Consider the following 5,321-nt stretch of genomic DNA (forward strand, 5'->3'; position numbering starts at 1 on the left):
GTTTATATGCACAGAAATATGGGTAATATTTTTTAAGGCTCATGTTTGGGGAATCTACTTTGTGCATTGCCTTACATCGTCCACAAAATTTGGAGAGCGCTCTAAGAAATTTTGGAGGCTATATTTATTGGGAATCGGTTGGAATTTCTCTAACATCCCAACCAAGCCGGTAATAAGAAACCTAACCATGTTGCAACTCAACTCAACTCTCAAATTTTCTCACTTCCCTGCGTTAAATCAACATATGTTTTCACGAAATGATATATCGGGTTGGATATCTTACAAAGATTCCAAAATGAAAGTGGTGGAGCAGCTCTACATGGCTTGAGAGTGGCCCCGCTATTTTTTGATTGTTTTAAACTCACCCTTGAACTGGAACTCTAGGAGTATTTTCATTAGCCTCTCTCAACTCATCGTTTGGACCCGACTCCGTTACACAAAAGTTCACTTAGCACCTACTTTTGCCTCATGCTCTAAGGGCTAAATCAATTTTGCTTTTGCTTTGCTAATGCTTGAATGACATTGGATTGCGTCAGGATTAACCCTTTTTGAATGGTCGTCAATTTTTTAATATTTTTACTTTTCCCCATCGATCAAAATCGGACAACTCTCACTCACTGACAGGACATAAGACCTTCTCACTCGCCCTAAGTTTCATAAGAAAAAATTTGCTATGCCTTTTTTCAACAAAATAATTTCCTGTATGTTGGAATGAGAGTATAAATATTCTAGTATTTTAGCTCATGATTTACATACACATATTTATGTGATCGTGTAGCAGAAGAATTTTATTTGGCAAACATTTCTTGGCTTACCAAAAAATCGTAATTATTTGGCATGTCAATAAGAGGTGGGGAAATTGAGCCGGTTTTGAGGAAAAAACAAGGAAAAAGTCAGAGAAGGAAGAAAAAACCAAAAGAGGAAAAGGCAGTTGGAAACATACGTAAGGTTAGATGAAGAATGAGTTCGAGAGAACCTTACATCTTCTTAAGCAGTAGAATTATTCCCTCTATATTTCTTACTCCTGCAAGAAAAATTAAACACGTATAGTAGATATGGATAGGTTGACAAGTTTCCCGAGGTGCTATTTGGACTTGACTCATCCTTTTCTTATATTTAACTTGCACACAGACACATACATTACCCCCCACTACATGTGCATATACTAATAAATCTGCTTCGTGGTGAAGTACGATGAAGTTTTTTACCACGACAAGCCTTCCGACATGCATGCTGCCTTTTGTGAACCAAAATATAGATTCACATGGTCAACTTGGCTTAATACTTCCATGTTTTATGTAGATATTGACGAGTGTAAACAGCCACAATTATATCCATGCTTCGGCAAGTGTACCAACATGGACGGATCTTTCAAGTGCACGTGCTCACAAGGATACCAAGGAAACGCCACCCGCAAAGATGGTTGTGTCCAGTCCATAAACAGAGGTGGGCACTATTGCTTCTTAATTTCCCTAGGATCAAGATGTATATAAACTATCTTAGATAAATCACAATAGTTTTAAAACACGTACTTCCTCCTTTTCCAGAATGTAATTTTTTGGTTTGTGCTAAGTAAAACATCTTTAAGCCTAACCAATTATATACAAAATATACCAACATCTTTAAGAACGAATTAGGTTCATTAAATCAATTATGAAATGTGTTGTCAAGATGTCATTATTTGGTGTCACATAGGTTGCTATATTTTTTACATGTTTGTACGACTTAAAAGTTCGACTTTGTAATCATAAAGATACTAACATTTTGGAAATGGAGGGAGTAGGTGAAAAGATATTGTTCCTTCTCAATCATATTTAGAAAATCCCTCTTGTTGTCTTAAATGCAAAGAATATTCTCATACTTTGTTCTATGTATTAGCTCACGAACAATAAAAATAGAGTATGTTGCATGAAAAATAAGCTAAAAAATAGTTATGTGATGCAGATACAATTCAGATTTCTTATAATAATTCTACATTATACTAATATATTATTTCAAGTGGCGACAATCACTAAATAAATCAGTTGCAACCCATAATTATATAAGAATGGAATGCCGCCATTTTATATAGGAGTAAAGAACACAATCAATAAGAAAGTTTATTTAATGATGCATAGAAGAAGAGACTTATAAGAATATATGAACGATTAAATATGCCATGAAACATGTACTTTTACATTACTACTAACAGATGAATACATTTCAAAATTTTGAAATAAAAGCCAACACTCTCTCTAGCTACACATACTATTATCTACGTCCTTTCTCATGCGAACCATCTGCGATTGTGGTTAGTGGCTGGTTAGTGGTTGGTTAGCGGAGTTACATGGGTTAAATATTGACCCCTCCTATTAGTTGGGTCAACTCAATTTGAGACATAGTTTTGGCTGGATATTGATATTTTTGACATTTGAACCTGGTATAGCTAGTAGATTTTTGGTCAATTGGGTGATACCTCTCCCCCCTAACAAGACTACAAACCATGAGTCCAACCTCATATTTGTTCCTTTAATTACTATTGAGTTATGTCACCGCATACGCTAATTACGTGCCCATCGATCTATTTTTTGCAGGTTTAATCATTGGCCTATCAGTTTCTAGTGGCCCAACTATTCTAATTTTGTTTCTTGCCTCAAATATAATAGTACGCAAGCTTAAGCATCGAAAGGAACAAAGGTTGAGACAAAAGTTCTTCAATCAAAATCGTGGACAATTGTTGCAAAAATTGGTATCTCATAGGTCAGATATTGCAGAGAGGATGATCCCACTAATGGATCTAGAAAAGGACACAAACAAGTTCCATCCAACTCGTAAGCTTGGTGGTGGAGGGCATGGTACCGTATACAAAGGAATTTTATCAGACTTGCATGTTGTTGCAATCAAAAAGTCAAATATTATGGTCAAGAGTGAGATTAATGAGTTTATAAATGAAGTTTCCATACTCTCACAGATCAATCATAGGAACATTGTAAAGCTTTTTGGATGTTGTCTTGAGATAGAAGTCCCCTTGTTGGCTTATGAGTTCATTTCCAATGGAACCCTGTGTGATTATCTTCACAAGAAACCACTAAGATCAGTACCTTGGCGAGACATATTAAGGATTGCAGTAGAAATTGGCAAAGCCCTTTCTTACCTTCACTCGGGTATTTCTGTCCCCGTAATACACGGAGATATAAAGTCCACCAATATACTTCTTGATGATGCTTTGTCAGTGAAGGTGTCTGACTTTGGAGCTTCAAGGTACATTCCTAAAGATAAAACAACAATTACAACAGTGGTGCAGGGAACGTTGGGATATTTAGATCCTATGTACTTGTATTGTGGCCGTCTAACAGAAAAAAGTGATGTTTATAGCTTTGGAGTTATTCTCATTGAGTTGCTTACAAGGAAGATGCCAATTATATATAGATCCTCCACCGGTGATGGGCTAGTTGCACAATTTGTTGAACTACTTGCAGAAGGTAAATTGGTAGAAATACTAGATCCGCAAGTTATTGAGGAGGGAGGTAGCCAAGTTGAAGTGGTAGCTTCTCTGGCTATGTCGTGCATAAAGCTAAGAGCAGAGGAGCGACCAACTATGAGGTGAGTGGAGATGACACTAGAGGCACTCCAAGGACCCAAAGAACATTTTCGGGTTCAGGATGCAACATATGAGGGGAGTTATTCGGCAATGAGATATACATCACTAGTAAGAAGGGCAAGCTTAGAGGAAACGAGCAGGCAATATAGTCAAGAAGAAGAGTTTGTGTTGTCCGCAAGCTACCCTCGATAGTCCTACTTACAGTTTACATGTGAAAGAGTTGGTATGTTTAACATGCATGTGTGTTGTGGACGTTCGAACATTGTGTGTAATTCAATTTGTTGTTGCTTTAATGTTATGTTTCTAATCAAAGTATGTCAATTACATGGTTGATTGTTTCTTCATTGAGCAACTGCTTCCTTCATAATGTGGGCACTCACCGTATAGTACATATACTTATTTTACTTTTTTTAAGCACTCACTGTATAGTACAATTGTTCTACGGTATTTTCCATTAATAAGGAATATTTACATAAATTACATCAAACACATGTCTAACTTCAACCAATACCAGTGAAACATGTAAATTAACAGTGTTGTTCTATCCAAGCCTTGATCCTTTGTGCTTTAGCTTGTTTTGCTCTGATTTGCACTGCTTTGATCCCTTCATGAAGATAGTAGCACCATCCCTGAACATGAGAGGCAGCATGTCTGAAAATTTTATCATTTCTGACCGACTAGATACCCCAACATCCCATGATAACAATCTCTAGGGCTATGCTTGGGGGCAGTTGTTGGAGAGTGATACGTCTCCGTCGTATCTATAATTTTTGATTTTTCCATGCCAATATTATTCAACTTTCATATACTTTTGGCAACTTTTTATACTATTTTTTGGGACTAACATATTGATCCAGTGCCCAGTGCCAGTTCTCGTCTGTTGCATGTTTTTTGTTTCGCAGAAACCCAATATCAAACGGAGTCCAAACGGGATAAAAACGGACGGAGATTTTTTTGGAATATTTATGATTTTTGGGAAGTGGAATCAACGCGAAACGGTGTCTGGGGTGGTCATAAGGTAGGGGGCGCACCCTACCCCCCCAGGCGCGCCCCTGACCCTCGTGGTCCACCCGTAAGGCGGTTGACGCTCTTCTTTTGGCACAATAAAGCTAATTTTATGAGAAAGATCTGGGCGAAAGATTCGCCCCAATCGGAGTTACAGATCTCCAGATATAAAGGAAACGGTGAAGGGGTAGAATCAGGGAACGCAGAGAACGCAGAAACAGAGAGATAGATCCAATCTTGGAGGGGCTTTCGCCCCTCCCAAGCCATGGGAGCCAAGGACCAGAGGGGAAACCCTTCTCTTATCTAGGGAGGAGGTCAAGGAAGAAGAAGAAGAAGGGGGGCCCTCTCTCCCTTGCTTCCGGTGGCGCCGGAGCGCTGCCGGGGGCCATCATCATCACCGCGATCTTCACCAACACCGTCGTCATCTTCACCAACATCTCCATCACCTTCCCCCTTCTATATCCAACGGTCCACTCTCCCGCAACCCGTTGTACCCTCTACTTGAACATGGTGCTTTATGCTTCATATTATTATCCAATGATGTGTTGCCATCCTATGATGTCTGAGTAGATTTCTATTGTCCTACCGGTGATTGATGAATTGCTATGAATTGTTTGAGTTGCATGTTTTATTATTGGTGCTGTCCTATGGTGCTCTCCGTATCGTGCAAGTGTGAGGGGTTCCCGTTGTAGGGTTTGCAATATGTTTATGATTTGCTTATGGTGGGTGGCGTGAG

At 38.8% G+C, this 5,321-nt stretch overlaps 1 pseudogene; it reads left to right on the forward strand.

The window, feature by feature from the left end:
• The first annotated feature begins 1,770 nt into the window (after window positions 1-1,770).
• Window positions 1,771-3,772, forward strand: LOC119307347 (annotated as a pseudogene).
• Window positions 3,773-5,321: the final 1,549 nt, after the last annotated feature.

Source organism: Triticum dicoccoides, chromosome 5B (genome assembly GCF_002162155.2).
Source record: "Triticum dicoccoides isolate Atlit2015 ecotype Zavitan chromosome 5B, WEW_v2.0, whole genome shotgun sequence".
NCBI lineage: Eukaryota > Viridiplantae > Streptophyta > Magnoliopsida > Poales > Poaceae > Triticum > Triticum dicoccoides.